Source organism: Mustela nigripes, chromosome 4 (assembly GCF_022355385.1).
Source record: "Mustela nigripes isolate SB6536 chromosome 4, MUSNIG.SB6536, whole genome shotgun sequence".
In the NCBI taxonomy this organism is placed as follows: Eukaryota; Metazoa; Chordata; class Mammalia; order Carnivora; family Mustelidae; genus Mustela; species Mustela nigripes.
The window spans coordinates 181,028,189-181,046,278 of record NC_081560.1 but is presented as its reverse complement, the minus strand read 5'-3'; positions in this window follow the sequence as shown (position 1 = coordinate 181,046,278).

Here is an 18,090-nt window from a genome sequence, read left to right as displayed (position 1 = left end):
ATCATCCCTCACCTTCCTCCTCTCATCCCTTAAAATTTTAATTAAAACGGAAAGCTCCCACTGGCCTCCCTGCCCCGCCGTGCTGATTTCCCATATACTGTTACCCCCCGTGCAACATTTTGTCTCTCGTAGCTGTCCATCATCTGTTGACATGGTCAGTAAGTGACATTTCAGACAATCTCAGAGTTAAGACTGGCTCAAAAGAAAACCCTCAGAGGCAGCAGGCTCTGGTGAGTCTCATGTCCCAACACCGAAAAGGAGGTCAAGTTCATTGTTCTCCCTCCCTGCCCCAAATGTCCACATCCACTGTGTTAAGAAGAGCTTTCACTCAAAGCACAAGTCCTTTGATTCAAAGCCTCGACTATAAGCTTATGAAGATGAATACAGACCATCGGGTAAAAAGCAAATCCCCCCCACAAAGAAAAGTGCTATTTTTCTATAATAGTTTCAACTAGCTTCATCTAGAGTAAATTCTGGGTAAAGAGTGTACAGCAAATGCCCTAGCTAATGAGGCCGAACAAGGCACCGCCCAGACTCATGGAATCTGTTACCGGGGCTTGTCCTAAATCCCATAAACCTCTGATGAATGTTCTTGATATGAATGATAATCTACAGGTGCTTGGGAAATTTTCTCAAAAACTCCTAAACACAGAAAAATTCACATGTGCTAAGTCCAAATGGTTACCAAGTAACAGAAACATGGAGTCACAATACAGTTTCTATACCAAGTTGTACAAGTTGGTGGAATCTGTCTCATCACTTTAAGGATACATGAGGCAAAGGAAGGATTAAACACGCACACGCACACAGACGCATGCAAAAATGTCCCCAGCAAAGTAATGCAGAAGAGTGACTTTGGGAGATAGAAATCACTGGGTCGCCTGGGTAGCATGTGTCAGTTAAGCGTCTAACTCTTGATTTCAGGTCATGATCTCAGGGTCATGAGATCAAACCCCACCCTGGGCTCCACGCTGAGCGTGGAACCTGCTGAAGATGATCTCTCTCCCTCTCCCCTGTCCCTCCACCTCCAACAACCACCTCCCTCCCCCACATTCATTCTCTCTGTGAACAAACAAACAAACAAAAAAGATAAGAAAAGAAACATGCACTCTGGCCCCATCCTCCCTCTACCCACAGTCCCTTTGGATCATGAAAAGTGGGTCTCCTGTCCCAAGATCTGTGCCCAGAGAACAGAGTCAACAAATTATTTGTTTCTAAGCTCAAAAGGTACAGTTCAAGTAAAAGGCAGAAAATATATAAAAAGAGGTGCCATCTGGCAGCGGCAGCTCCCCATCCTGTGCCCTCCCCACCCCACACCCATTGCCTCACCCCGGAGCTGGGCGAGGAAGGAGGCAGAGAGCAGAAGGGGAAGGAGGGAGCTGAAGCAGTCTGTCTTTGGGCCCTGCTCCCGGATGAGAAGGTGTGCGAGCTGGTGGCAGAGACCCAGATAGATCGGAAATCCCAGAGTGGAAAGAATCAGGAGTCGTCTGCCCCACACGGGACCCTGGACACCTCCTATCTTGTCTCTTGGGCCACACAGGCCAGGAGTATTCTGCTAGGGGAACCTCTGGGATGATCAGAGGCTGTCGGAGGGGCAGGGGGCCTCCCTGGGGCCTCCCTGGGGGTCTCCAGGGAGGACACGCAAACCTCCCACCCACCCCTCGCTTGACTCATTGGCCTTGCTGCTGGCACACAGGCCAGAACGGGGCTGCCAGAGAGTACCCACAGGAAGTTCGGGAGCGGCCGACGAGGGGACACCAGACAGGTAAATTATCTTCTCTGACTCACACTTTCCTGACTGTCAGAAAGGGCACAGTCACCTCCCAAGGCCTTGGTAAAGCACAAAGAAGGCCTCAGTACGAGGTAGCCGCGCCCCCCATTCCCCCGTCCCGAGCACCAGCTGGAACGCTCCTTACCTTCCCCACAGCATCCTGGCACAGACAGCTCACGCAGCGGGGCACAAGGTCCTGACGCTCTGGCGCTCATGCCCGTGGCCTCTTCCCTCCGTGGGCCTGCATTTAACCAACAGCACATAACTCCTCCTTAGCCTTAAAAGTACACAGGCAATGTGTGAGGAAACAATTTTGAGACTCACGTCAAAAAGCCTTTAATTATTTATTGACCCTACTGTTTACCAGGCATTTTTTCCAAGTGCTTTTTTTTTTAAGATTTTATTTATTATTTATTTGACAGACAGAAATCACAAGTAGGCAGAGAGGCAGGAAGGGAAACAGGCTCCCTGCTGAGCAGAGAGCCCGATGCGGGGCTCGATCTCAGGACCCTGGAATCATGACCCGAGCCGAAGGCAGGGGTTTTAACCCACTGAGCCACCCAGGTGCCCTCCAAGTGCTTTTTAACTGTAACCTTATATCCCTTATAAATGAGGACGAGGAGATATGATTACGTCTGTTTTACACATAAGTAAACTCGGGCCACTAAGTTACAAGAAGTTAAGTCCTTACAAACAACAATAATGGGTAATAGTTACTGAATATTTACTATATACCAGACTCTATTCTCTTTATAGACATTAAATAGACATATGTTTGTGTTCCTGGCCCGTACTAAGCATGAAATGTGTGTTAATGGCTCCGTATTATCCGGAGTTCTCACCTGATTTCTCCAACAATCCTAACCAGTGGGTAATATCCCCATGAGGAAAGCAGGTCGCAGACAGGTGAAACAAACTGTCCTGGTGACCTGGTTCCTTAGTGATAGAATGAGGCGTTGAACCCAAAGAGCCAGATCTCAGCTACTGCTTCTGCCGGGTCTCCCAACTGGCAAGCAGTAGAGGGAGAATTCAGACCCCACATCTGACTCGAAAGCTCTCGACCACCTGATCATTTGCAAGGGCCACATATCATTTACAGAGAGAAAGTTCCATCAGCCTTTGGGGCAGGGAGCCCACATGACCCCAGGCCCTCTGGAATATCTGTCTGCTCATTCCCAAATCTGAAGGCGGCAACCGTATCAGAAAGACTGACAAGGCAAGCCGGGCAGTTAGGATATAATATTCATGACCATCAGGTTCTCCAGTAACGCTGCTCTCCAAATTCAGACATCCTGGTTCCTAAAGCAAACCTAATTCGCTCTCCTAACAGACGGGAATGCTCCCTCCTCCAACCCTCAGCATTTCCTGCCCTCTGTCATGGAATTGCTCAGATCCTGACTTGCACTGTGATTGTTTGTAGTCTAGTGCCTCGAGGGCTGTATGGTTAAAGACGGACTGGGTGCTGTTGTAAGAGACATCCCCAAACAACGGCGGCCTAAGGAAGACGGAAGTTAGTTCCTCGCTCACATGATGGGACAGGGACAGAGTGCAAGCGCTGGAGGGTGGCTCCGCTCCATTCTGCTGCTCAGAGATCCAGGCACCTTCCTCTGACTCTGCCATCCTCGCAGGGCTGCCTTCACTGTGCACCGTGTGCCAACCCCTTGTCTGCATTCCAGCCAGTAAGGAAGGGAAGGAAAGGGGTCCGGGAGAGAGCAAACCCCCGCCTTCTAAAAGCAGAACCAAGTTAAAAGTTCTTTCACCATCAAAGTAAGGCAGAGCACAGAGTGAAAGAAATTTAGCCATCTCAGGGCGGCTCAGTGGGTGAAAGCCTCTGCCTTCAGCTCAGCTCATGATCCCAGGGTTCTGGGATCGAGCCCCACATCGGGCTCTCTGCTCAGCGGGGGAGCCTGCTTCCCCCTCTCTCTGCCTGCCTCTCTGCCTACCTGTGATCTCTGTGTGTCAAATAAATAAATAGAATCTTCAAAAAAAAGAAAGAAAGAAAATAAGAAAAATCTCAAGTGACCATTTCATAGGAAATACATTCAAAACCATGTTGTATGCATACACACAACATTTCTCCATCCAACAAAAATGTAGAACATGCCACCATATGTCAGATGCTGTACTGATCATCAGGAATCCAATGAGAGGCCTTACAAGGAATGAGATGAATAAATAAGTAAACCCTTTTACGGAAGAGCAATCTGGAGGTAAGGCCATGAAAATTTCATGAAGGTAAATAATTTAAAATATGGACAAAAGTAATTTCTTCCCATAGAAGGTCATAGATTAAAACAGACACATTTAAAGCTGAGTTCATTGTGGCTTGCTAAAAATATATATATGGAAAATCAATAATGAGGAAAATAAACAAACAGACCTGATTTATTGGACTATACTGCCACCAGCAAAATATATGATAGAGTCCCAATCCTGAATTTTTCCTTTAATGACTTTTTTTTTTATATTTTACTCTGAGACACATTTTTACTTTTTCCCTATACAAAGGAAAACAAAAAAAATTGTCATTTACAGGATAGATAAATATACAGGTCTGAAATTGAATTCTTTCTGTGTCTTCTATAAGATAAACCTTCAAGGGATTTAATCTGGGAGAGGAGCCAAAAGTCCAACCCAATTTATTATTATTTCTAAATTATATATAAAGCACCACATGAAGCCTTTAATAATAATGTCAGTGGAGCTGCCACGGGAATGCATTGTTGTTTTCAGACATACACGTCACCAGCTAGGCTTTTCTCATTTCCCAAATTCCATTAGGATGGACTTTTCCAAATGGTGCCATTACCCCCTCTTCATCTCTCCCCACCGTAAAAAAGTCCAATGAATAACCCACGCTTCACATTTTAACTAAAGTGACACTAGCAGCATGAATAGTAATATCAAAAAGTGAAGTGTTTCCATTTAAATTAAGAGATGCATGAAATTTTGCACTGAATTAAAATGTCTTTTAATTTTTATATACTTAGCATGAAGTTTTCTGAACTTAGGCTTTAGGTTTCAAAGAGGCAGAGGTATTTGCATTTTATTCCCTCCTGTTGCTAACCTGTGACGTTTCCTCTCTGCACACACTGCTCCTAAGAACCTGACAATTTCTCCTTGCTCTCCCTGGCACCCAGACCCTGTCATACCCAGGGTGCTGTTTCCATGAGGGCCCATTCTGATAGCTTTCTTCCCTCAAACTTTGACTCAAGTAATACTAATTCCTAGGCACCAAATAAGAGTCTCTCATCAAGAGAAGGCCAAGCATTGTCTCCTAGAACTTTGTAATTCTCATTCTATGTAACTGAATTGTGTGCATATTTATTGAGCTAGTGTAGGGAAACTATCTGGCTGGTGTGTTTGCAACATAGTTACTGTTTGTTCAGGGCTTATTAAATTAAGACACAATTCTAAGTCCTGTGAGGAATACTGAGACTCATTCATTCATTAAAAATACTAATGGAGGGGGCGCCTGGGTGGCTCAGTGGGTTAAGCCACTGCCTTCCGCTCAGGTCATGATCTCAGGGTCCTGGGATCGAGTCCCGCATCGGGCTCTCTGCTCAGCAGGGAGCCTGCTTCCCTCTCTCTCTCTGCCTGCCTCTCTACTTGTGATCTCTCTCTGTCAAATAAATAAATAAAATATTTTTAAAAAAGAAAGGAAAAATACTAATGGATCATTAACTGTGTATGTAAACTTATACATATGAACGATTCTATTCATTCAACATATAGTTACGGCGATACTACCATGTGTTGGGCATCAGTCTAGGTTTGCAAACACCAACACAGTCCCTACCTTCATGGATTTTACAGGTTAGTGGGGAAGGCAGACAGCCAAGAACTTGCACAAATAAATGTAAAACTAATTATCAAATGGGATAAGTGTTGCAACCCTTCTATTATAAAGGGTGGGTTCCTGTGCTTCAATTTCATAGTGGTGTCAGTCAGAGAAACACACCCCAACAAACCGAAGTCATTTCAGTACAGCTCAGCTCTCTGTCAAGGTAATGAGGACAGGGGAACACAGAGACAGCATCAAACCAGGAGGCTGCAAAGGTGTAATAATTAAATGCAATATGGTGCCCTAGTTGGGATCCTGGAACAGGAAGAAGACAATAGCAGGAAAAACTGGCAAATCCAAATAAAGTCTAGAGTTTGATTAATGGCAACATACCAAGGTCAGTACTACAATGATGGAAGGTGTTAACAAAGGTAGAAAATGGGTGCAGTACGTGGAAACTTTTTCTGCTTTCTTTGCTGCGTTTCTGTACATCTAAAAGTATTCCAAAATAAAAAGCCTATTTTATTTTTTTAATTTTTTTTAATATTTTATTTATTTATTTGATAGAGAGAGATCACAAGTAGGCAGAGAGGCAGGCAGAGAGAGAGGGAAGAAGCAGGCTCCCTGCCGAGCAGAGAGCCTGATGCGGGGCTCGATCCCAGGACCCTGAGATCATGACCTGAGCTGAAGGCAGAGGCTTTAAACCACTGAGCCACCCAGGCGCCCCTAAAAAGCCCATTTTTAAAAATTAGCTCACACCTTTACTCGAATTCTCAAGAACTCAAAATAGTATCTAAATACAGTGACAGTTAAACTTCTAAAAATCTCTGGGCTTTCTTTTCTGACTGACCTCTTACAGGAGCTCTCTGTTGCTGCGTAACAAGTCAGCCCAAAACATAGGAACTTAAAACAGCAAATATTTATTAACTCACACAGGTGCTGAGGATCAGAGATCTGAGAGTGGCTTAGCCAAGGGCATCTGTCTCAGGGTCCTGACGGGACCCTGATGCTGATGCTGCAGGCTGAGGCTCCCGTCACCTCGAGGCTCAGCGGGGACCAGAGAATCAGATTTCAAGCTCACTCATGTGATTGTTTGGATGCTTTAGTGTCTTGCTTGGCTTTTGGCTGGAGGCATCAGTTTTTCACCAATGCCAGCCTATATATTTAACTGTTCCAAAAAAAAAAAGTGTATTCAAAAAGAAGCAGTAATTTGTTCCCTAGATGCTCTCCTCAGCGTCATGGTCAATCATGCAGGACATCTAGGGTGTGTTTTATCCCCTAAAGCTGGAAACTCCCCTTCACATGGGGAAGTGATGCTATCTGATGGAGTCAGGGTCTTATTATGACCGAAATTTGTGTTTTTACGATTGAGGTTAAATACTTCTTCATACATGCATCATCCATTCAGTTTTCCCTTCTGTGATTTGCCTGTTCATGTAATTTTCCTTCTTTTCCTGATTCATTTTCTAATTTTTTTCCATGCCAATTTTTAGATATTGGTCTCTGCATCCCAGAATTTATTTCTTGTTTTTCAGTCATAGATGGTACAAACAGATTACCAGTAAATAGATTACCACTTTGATGATGGCCTCTCAACAGTGATCCCCAAAAGCCCATCTTTAATGCATTCATGTCTATCTCTACCTTTATTGTATATAATTTAAGGGTCCTGTTAAGAAATACTCCCGCATTCAAGATCACAAAGAATAATCTACTTTTTTCTTCTAGAGTGGGGCGGTTTTATCTTTAACTATCTTTAACTTTAGGTCTTGAATTCACCAACATATGGTATGAGATGAGGATCCAATTTTGTTTTTCCTCCCGGTAACAACCCAATGTTCCCAGGATTACTTACCAAATCCTCCATCTTCTTTCCTATCGCTCTAAAATATCAAGTTCCATATATGTAGGGCCTATTTCTGGATGCTCTTCTGTTCCATCAGGCCCAGGTTTTTTTGACTCATTCTACAATCCATGTTAATATCTGGTATTATAAGTCTCCTTTCTTTGCTCCTTTTTTTCCCTAAAAATGTCTTAGCCATTCATGAAGCTTTATTCTTTTATCAAATGTGTAGAATCGGTTTATTAAGCCCCCTTAAAATACTCTTGGAATTTTCATTGGAGTTGATTGCCTTTATAGACTATGTGAAAACAACAGTTTTATAGTGTTGTCATCGCCTCCCTAGCTCTTCATTTATTTACATCTTATTTTATAACCGTTTCAGATTTCTCTTCATAAAGGTCCTGAGACTTTTTATTACGTTAATTCCTAGAAACTATATAGGGTTGTGGGGCTTGGGGTTTTCTTTTCTATTTTAACTGGTATCATTTTTATTTATTTTTTGAAAGATTTTATTTTATTTATTTGAGAGAGAGAGAGAGAATGAGAGAGAGAAGGAGGAAGCAAACGGAGAGGGAGGGTCAGGCAGAGGGAGAAGCAGGCTCCCCGCTGAGCAGGGAGCCCAATGCGGGACTCGATCCTGGGTCTCCAGGATCATGCCCTGAGCTAACGGCAGATGCTTAACCAACTGAGCCATCCAGGCCCCCATTGGTATCATTTTTAATATTATACAACGAGTTATTTCTAGAATAAGGGTTAAAATCTCCAACAATAATTCTTGATTTGTGCCTTTTATCAGCATGTCACACCTTGCTTGGTCTTCAAGATATCGCTTCTCCCCTACATTTGTTCGATCTGATACTGAAATTGCTACCTGAGCTTTATTCGCCTGGTGCATTTCTTTCGGTTTCATCGTTTTCAATTTACCTGTGTCCTTTTGTTTCAAGTGTGACTTGGTCGATCACAAACATGTCAGTGGGTCTCTGGATTCTCTCACTAGTCCGTCCTGGAGTCCTTGACCTCGACTCCATCCTTCACGGAGTTCCTGCCCCTTAGATGTCTCCTAATTGGCCTGAGTTCACCTCACTCCCTTAAGACTGACTGTTCCTGGGATGCCTTGGTGGCTCGGTTGGTTAAGCCGCTGCCTTCGGCTCAGGTCAGGATCCTAGCATTCTGGGATCGAGTCCCACATCGGGCTCCTTACTCATTGAGGAGCCTGCTTCTCTCTATGCCTCTGCCTGCTGCTCTGCCTGCTTATGTTCTCTCTCTGACAGATAAATAAATAAAATCTTGAAAAAAAAAAAAAATCCTGACTGTTCCTTGGCTGGTGATAGCTCTCCAGAAGAAAGGCCCTACCTTGCCTCCACAGGTGAGTTGGAGTACAGAGACAAAAGTCCCTACGGAGACTTTCCAGGCTCAAGTGATTCCTGCCCAGGTACCCCCGGGGGTGCGCAGTGATAGAAACTCTGGGCTCATGGAGGTGGACACTCAGATCAATCAGGGTGTCTGTTTTTCTGCTTGTTGGGACCGGCTCCAGACTGTAAGCTTTTGAGCAACCCAAGTTCTCGTTCAGCCATACAAGCTAAGCTCTGCTATAGCACTTGGGAGCGCCTCCCAGCTACTCACCTGGTTCGCCCAGCGCAGGGTGAGGGAGGGAGAAAGCCCTAAATAAAACCCAGTCTTAGTCCATCCTGGCTTTGGTCTCTTGCCCTGCACAACTGCAAACCCCACGCCCTGCACACAATGTTCCCCCTTCTTTAGGGTCCACTGCAGAGTGAGGCTCTGAGCACTGTCCCCTTCCCATCTCTTCTCGGGGCCTCTCTAGGGCTGGGATCAGAAGTGGCTGGCTTCCTTGACCAGAAGACAAATTCTGAAGAGCTTCTAAGAGATGTATTTTTTCTCGCCAGGAATTTTGCAACTGTTGGTTGCCTATAAATCACCTTAATTTAGGATCTGAGCCAATGGGCAGGCTAGTGGGAAAATACAAGCCCTTTCTTTATTTTCAATAGGTGATATATTTATATGGCTCAGAAATAAAAAATATATAAAGTAATGCTGTGAAAATCTCCTTCCCACCTTGATACATGACCACTGATATTGGTTTCTTATGCATCTTTCCAGGACTTCAGTATACACACACACACACACACACACAAGTAAGCATAAGAATGCACTCGAATATGTGTGTGCGCAAACACATACACACACACACAATTCTGATTTCTTCCCTTTTGCTACAAAATATGGCATACTGTACAAGATTGTACATTTTACCTCAGCATTTTACTTTGTTATCTCCCTTGAAATGTCTGGTAGATCTGTCTCTAGAGAGGTCTGTCATTCCCTTCCTCTACCCAGTATCCCATGACACGGTGGACTGCGGTTTAACTAACTACCTCCCATTGACAACCGTTAAGGTTGTTCATGAACTTCTACCATTATAACAACTCTGCACTGAATAATACACAGAGTCTAAACAGTGAGGGGAAATGGAAAAACTAGCCCAGGCATTTCGTTATGCGTTTCCCAGTGATTTCTTTCTCCCGCCGCTGTTTCTTCCTGCTGCATTTTTATCTTCCTGGAAGCCAAATGTTGATGCTTTATTGCAGTTTGCACATGGCTCAGGGTCATTTTAGCAGTTGGAATTACAAAGTAAAATAGAAAAATGTATACTTGTGGAAGTCCTAAAAGTAGCGACAACAGCAACAAATCTCACGTTTGCCCAGCATCTTCTGCAGCACGGAGACAGCAGGCTCGTGGGGATGGGGCGGATCCCTCCGCTGTGCCCCAGCAGCCTGAGAGGCCCAGGGTGTGCCCGTCAGGCCGCTCTTCCCACTGGCTGAGGCACCCAGGAATTTTTTCCGCCACCCACTGACACAGAGACGAAAAAGAATGAAAAGCAGGGCCTCCAACGGATACCAGCAGTCCGTGTCCAAAGCAGCATTATTCACAATATCCAAGGGGTGGAAGCAAGCCCCGTGCCTCCTGACCAGTGAGCAAATAAGAAAACATAGCGTATGCATACGAGGGCATGTTATTCAGCCTTTTTAGGAAGGAAATTCTGGCAAATACTAGAATATGGATGAACCTTGAGGGCATTACAGTACATGAAATAAGCCAGTACGAAAAGACAAATACTGTGTGATTCCACTAATGTGAGGTACTGAGAGGAGTCACAGTCCCAGAGACAGAAGGTCGGGGGCGTGGGGGGCAGCCCGGGGACAGGAGGGCCGGGGGGTTCCTGTTTGACGTGTATGGAGTTCCAGTTGTACATGAGAAGAGCTTAGAGATGGATGATGGTGTGGTTGTATAATCATGCAAATGTACTTCATGAGACTGAATTGTATACTTAGAAATGGTTAAAATGGTGAGTTTTATGTGTATTATACCACCATTTTTTTTAAATGTTTAAGAGTTAAAAGGGGGGGGGCACCTGGGTGGTTCAGTGGGTTAAAGCCTCTGCCTTCGGATCGGGTCACGATCCCAGGGTCCTGGAATCGAGCCCCACATCGGGCTCTCTGCTCAGTGGGGAACCTCCCTCCTCCTCCCTCTCTCTCTGCCTGCCTCTCTGCCTACTTGTGATCTCTCTCTCTCTCTCTCTCTCTCTGTGTCAAATAAATAAATAAAATAAAAATCTTTTTTAAAAAAAGTTAAAAAAAAATAACAAAATTGGCAACCCCTTGATTAGAGGTCAGTCCTTGTGGAAGCAGCTGTAAAGAAACCTGTCCAAAAAACTCCTGACCTCAGGGACAAGTACCACACTAGGTTAGACTCATCCCTGGGGGAGGTGGTGGGGGTAGGAAAACACAGTCTATAGAGGCAAAAGTAATTTAAAGGAAATTCCGTTTTTACTGGAACTCTCTCTCCCTTTGCTCCCTCCCCACAGCCCCCCCCCAGCCTCCCCCCTTGGAGCACTCAGAGGCTTCACACTCGTGTGCTCTCTGCCTGCCCTGCCCGCTGTGGCCCAGCTCCGGCTCCCAGAGCAGCTCATGCCCTCACCTCCCTCTGGTCTCTGCTCAGCAGTCACCTTGTGTGAAGCCAAACCTGACCACCCTTCCAAGGTAGAACACCCCTCCCAGACTGTTCGTCTCCCCTAGCCTGTGTTGGTTTTTCCCACTGCACTTGCCATATTCGAGAAAACCCTGCACCTATCACTTGTTTTTTATGTTCATTGCTTATCAGCTACCGCTCTTCCCACTAGGGTGCAGTTCTCGAGAGAAACGACCTCTGTGTCTTTCAGGGCTGCATTTTGAGCGTCTAGAATAGAGCCTGGCTCAGACTAGGCTTGCAGCACATCTCTGCAGAATGAACTAGGGAATGCCTCCAAACCCGCATCACAGGATCCTAGATTCTCCCCAAAAGCCAACAGCAGAGCTCTTACGTCAGTCTGGGAAAGAGGAGTAAATCTTTCATAATGACTTTTATCCCAGCACGTTAATGGACTCTGGGGCACCTTCCTTATAACACAAGTCTACCTAATAAGTGAAAATTATACCCTGTCAGTGAGGGAGTACCACCAATTTCAGTACCCAAATTGATATCTCTATTAAAATCATATTTCTGCCTAGTGGAGAAATGGAGAAGAAAAGATGCACGTGGCCCCCGGGAAAGGTTTCCCCAGATTGTTGCAAGGACGAGATGAGATCCTGCATGGCGACAGTTTCTTCTGGTGTCTGGTAGGTATTTAGTGCTCTCTGAAAGGCAGATATGGTCATTTCTTTCATTTCTCCTAAATGCTCCTCTGTGTTAATCCAGGGAGCACCAAAATATCAGACAGGTGGATGTTAATGGTGGATGCATTTAATCTTTGATATTAAATAAAATTTATTTTCCAATGTTCTGTAATGTAGCTAAAATTACAATATTAACTGTATAAATATGTATTTACCTAAGGAAAAGGAGGAATACATTGTGAGTAAAATAAATTGGAGTAAAACACCTAATGTGTGCATGGATAAATAATTATATAAATAGAGGTGCCTGGGTGGTGGCTCAGTGGGTTAAGACTCTGCCTTCGGCTCAGGGTCCTGGGATCGAGCCCCACATCGGGGTCTCTGCTCAGCAGGGAGCCTGATTCCTCCTCTCTCTCTGCCTGCCTTTCTGCCTACCTGTGATCTCTGTCAACTAAATAAATAAAATCTTTTTAAAAAATAATAATAATTATATAAAAATATTTTTCAATGCATTAACCAAGATGTTAACAGTAGTCAGGTTAACATTTGAACCAGGAATACAGGATTCAATTAATGGAAATCGCTATTAAAGAATTTTCTGATAGAATGGTGCATTCAATGCATCGATTTTTCTTAAAAGGCAGAACTAGGAAGCAAATTTAAATGGGTCAGTAGTAAGAGCAGTGACCTTTACTATAAGAAAAAAAATCCCTCAGCCAATCCGGCTGGTTTATTTGATCCTATCAGGGTCTGATTTCTCTGGCTTTCTGGAAACTTTTCAAACTTTAATGTTTGCTTCTTTCTTTGAAGGATGAAGTTCACCAACTCTTGTACATACTTAAAGAGATTAAATTTTAAGGTCTCTCATCTGATATAAAATGTACACCACCTCCTCTTCTTTCATGTACAGTTCCCACTGGGGCAAACTAGGCACAAAAGGTTTGAAGAAGCCTCAGCTATTCTTAAAGAAGAATACATGGCTGTGATCAGACTAAAGAAATAAATGGGTCAAGGAGATTTGAAAATAAGCCCATCCCTTAACTGTCTTCTATACATCAGCCACTTTACATCCATGAGCTCATTGAAATCTCGTAACAACCCTTAAAAGTGTAACTGTTATCATCCGTATTGTTCATTTCTGTACACTAAGGCTCCAAAAGATAAGATTATATGATGACTAAGTGGTAGAAGTAGGAGGTAAATGAGGATAGCAATATTCCCAGAGCCTGTGCTCTAGTTGTGACCCTGCATATCTTCCAGCCCCTCAATGAAAGGCATGCCCAGAGAGACGCAGCACTAAGCATTTCTCCCCTGGGACTAGTGAGAGGAGCACATCAGCCCTGGCAGCACAGGGACCTCACTCTGGGCAAATGCTGGTCCTTGGAAAATGTTCCCCCAAAGAGAGATGTACCTGGTAAGAATTCTAAAGGTAAAGGTGAAGAAGCAGTTGTGGAAATGCACAGCAGTGGGCTTGCCCATGTAAGCGAAGGTCTGTTCAGTAGAAGACATTCTTGTCAAGTTGTTACTTAAGGAGTGATGTAAAGCCACTCAACATTTCCAATGATGTGCTTTAGTGTGTGTTTTTCTTGGGATTTTCTTTGGATTTATCCAGCGAAGGATTTGTGGTGCTTCTTGACAACATCATCGGTTTTGGAAAGTCCTCTTATCTCTTCAAATACTGCTCCTGCCCTAGCCTATGTCCTCCCTGCCTTCAAGGACTCCATATACATGTGTTAGATCTTTCATGATATACCATATGTGTCTTACACTCTTTCCTGTGCTTTTCCACTGTGTGCTTCAGTCTATTTCTTTCTAACCTGCCTTCTAATTCAGGATGCCTCTCTTCAGCTATATCTTCTTGGTCATGAAACCAAGTCTATATTTCCAATTCAACTCTATATCTCCAATTCTATACTCCAAATTGTCATCTAATTTTTTGATGGTATTAAGCACCATCATTTTTAAGTCTGTAATAACTCCAGTGTCTGGATCTATTGTAGGTGTGCTTTTTTCTTTTGATTTTCAGTCATGCAAATTGGACATTGTATATGAAAAATTACACAGAAAATTTGAAGCTCTGGGTGATAGTATCTTCCTTCCAAAAGGACATGTTTTGCTTCTTACAAGCAGTTCACATGAGGCCAAATCACCTTAATACAATCAGGGATTAAATGGATTTAAATATGAGCTTCAGAGCCACCTGGGTGACTCATTCAGTTGGGTGTCTGACTCCGGACTTCGACTCAGGTCATGATCTCAGGGTCCTCAGTCTGCACTCAGCAGGGAGTCTTAGATTCTTAACCTCTCCCCTCTAACCCCCCCAAGTCTCCCACCCCCCACCTTAAATAATAAATAAATAAATAAATAAATAGTCTTAAAAGGAAAAATTTGAGCTTCAGTTTTTGTCAGGGCTGCCCTACTTCTGATTCATCGCTATCTAAAGGAAATCCTGCAGTTTTTATCAGAATCCCTCCTCCTTGGTGTGTTGTCAACTCCAATTTTGTCCCTTTGGTCTCATTAAAAATGCTGAAAGCTCTGCTGTCACCTTAGCTGTATCTCGGTCACCACCTGCTGCTTTGGAATTACCTCAAGAGAAGTAGCACCAGGGTCAGACTTACTTTGCCACACTTCCTTCTCTTTGGAATTTCAGTCCCTCCAGTCCTTGCTTCTTTGGTAGCAAGACATTATTTTCTATATGTCATATTTTCTAGTTGTTTCTAGTAGGGTGGCTGGTATGCAATAAGCTAGTCCATCATTACTGATAGTGGAAATCCTCTCTCATGGCATCGTAAGTGAAAAATGTGATGAGATGGGTATTGAAAATTGGGCAAGGGTGGGGAGGTAGGAGGCTGGGAGGAGCAGGGAACCAACAAGGGAACAAGTATGTTCTGGAAAATAATATTGCTTAGCAAGAGGAAACATTGGTTGGGCCACTCTGCTCCCCCTCCTCCCCACTCATGTGCATAATTTGGATTTAAAAGCCTCTGGAAGGTATATTAGAGAATCTGGAAATAATATCTACAGCCAATAACTGCATTTTCTGAAATTCAAGCTGTACATTCAAGGACTAATTTCATTTTTAAATATTTTATTTATTTATTTGACAGAGAGAGATCACAAGTAGGCAGAGAGACAGGCAGAGAGAGAGGAGGAAGCAGGCTCCCCACTGAGCAGAGAGCCCGATGCAGGGCTCAATCCCAGGGCCCTGGGATCAAGACCTAAGCTGAAGGCAGAGGCTTTAACCCACTGAGCCACCCAGGTGCCCCACCAATTTCATTTTTAAATAAGAGTAAATAATGCCACAGATACTACAATCATCATTCACCTGAAGGAAAACAATCAGAAGCAACTCAAGTCATATATATTACACATGTGGGATAACTAAAAACTTTTTGAAATATAACGCCTTTCCAGAAGTTTTGGAAAGGCTCAGAAACTGTATCACTAGGCTTCCATTACCATATGGGCAAGTGACATTTAAATGACATCCACTGGTCAAAACAGTTTGTGGAGTTAGATATAAAATGTCACCTTTTGGTAAACATATCCCTTCTAGGTAAATCGGACTTGGAAGTCACTGTAGGTGTGTTCAGTGGCCACTGGGTTCGAACAGAGGAATGCTTTCTGGAATTCACATTTCTCTCCTTTTTTTTTTAAATTTGGCTCTTCGGTAGAATTTATTTTTGGCTTGAAAATAAAATTCCACTTCACTACCCAGCTAAGTAGCTGATGTTTAAATCTATAAGGAATGTACAGTCTGGGTGGATACCAACACTGCTGCTCAGGGAACAGGATCTTGAGGATCTATCTGATATGTCTTTTTTTTTTTTCTGACATGCCTTTCTACATACATACACACACAAACACACACAAACACATGCACTTACACATATATATTTGGAAATCTGGAAATAATTCAAAAATCAGTTAATGGGGATTGGTTAAGTAAAAATCGATTTAATTTTATAGAAGATTTTTTTAATAACAGAGAAAAATTCAAGAAATAATAAATGAAAAAAGCAAGTTCCAAATATTATAATGTGATTCCATTTTTATAAGAGAAAAAAACTGGTGTGACTTCTATTTTCTCATTTATGCTTCTCTGTATTTTCCAAATTTTCTAATCCAATACGGTGTCAAGAGCTACTTCATATTTATACATTTTGGGGCCTGGCAGAGCTACCAATAATATATTGATACAAAATGTGTTTCCAGGGGCGCCTGGGTGGCTCAGTCAGTTAAGCATCCGGCTCTTGATTTCAGCTCAGGTCATGATCTCAGGGTGGTGAGATCAAGCCCCGGAGTTGGGCTCTGTGCTCAGTGGGGAGTCTGCTTGAGATTCTCTTTCTCCCTCTCTCTTGCCCCTTCCCCCTCTTGCATGTTCTCTCTCCCTCTCTGGGAAAAAAAAAAAAAGGAGAGAGAGAGAAGGGAAAAAAATGTATTTCTAAGAAGCAAATGATGCCACAAAAAGAGGGCTGGTCTAGGATGGGAAGCTCTGAATTCCAGTCCCAGCTTCATCACCCACTCCTGAGTCATTTGAGTCACTGTGGGAAAGTCTCATTGCCTCTGGGAACCTCAATTCTCTCATCTATAAAGACAGAGATGATCACCCCTGTCCTGCTTCCTCCCTTAATTAGCACAAAGATCAAATACAGTGAAGCTCATGAAAGTATTCTGCCACGGGGAAAGTGCAAGCCAAGAAAAGAAATAGTTGCAACTTTATTAAAGATGTTCTTAACATTCTTGTTGGCTTGACTGAAGCTTATAAAGTTAAGGTTCTATATTTTATATCAGATAAGACATCCATTCCTACCTGTTCTTCAAATATAGACATGGGACCCTGCACAGAGGACCAAAGCAGGGGCATTGGACAGGTAGGGTAGCACCAGCCAATAAAGGGGGAAAAATGTATTTACAAAACTCGCTGAAGTGAAGAAACAGCTGTCCCTGGCCCCAGTGGCATATTATCAACCATTATATAAGGCAGGAAAGGTAAGGAGGTTGTAGGAGATACATCCCCATATGAGAGATCGGATATTTTTTAGATGATCAACATACTTGTCTCCCTTCAAAATCCACTAAAAAAAGAATTTTTGATCAACACACTGAGAGATTTTGTCCAAACGTGGGAGGAACATAAGAAAAGCCAGGAGTAAAATCTTTAATGTTCATCTCGTTTTTCCATTTTCTTTCTCTACTCTGACAATTCCACCACTCAATCACTGTGTGATCTTAGACAAGTTACTCCACTTTCCTAATCTCAGTTTATTTATCTATACATTGGACCTGTGCCATTTCTATGCCACAAAGAGTTAAGTGATGTAAGAGGCTGCCATTCACTTTTTCGGTTCCAGATGGACATAAATTGACTCGACTCGGGAAATGGAGCTCTAACACTGGCTTTGTTGTTATCTGCAACTGTGGCCAAGCCCACTCCAACACCCCCATAATGCTCAGTTTAGGACGGGTTAGGAAGACCCTGAGCCCCCAACACCCACCATAGTTCAAGGTACACACATCCTTTGTCCACTCAGGCTGGTTTATATACGAATGACCTCCAGCCTACCATCAACAGGGATTCACATGGGTTGGTTGGTTAGTTTTCCCAAGATTTTATTTATTTATTTGACAGGGAGAAAGACTGCATGAAAGCACAAGTAGGCAGACCAGCAGGTAGAGGAAAGAGAAGCTCCACTGAGCAGAGAGCTCAATGTGGGGCTCAATCCCAGGACCCTGGAATCATGACCTGAGCCAAAGGCAGATGCTTAACCAACTGAGCCACCCACGCACCCAACATGTGTTGTTTTAATACTTACAAAAATAAACACAGTACACTAAAAGGATTATTTATCTCAACCAAGAAGGATTTATTCCTGGGCTGCAAAGGTGTTTCAACATCCACAAATTCAATCAATGTGATATACCCCATTAATAAAAGAAGGGACAAGAACCATATGATTCTCTAAGTAGATGCAGTAAAAGCATAATACAGCAGCCTTTCTTGACAAAAACTCTCTGCAAT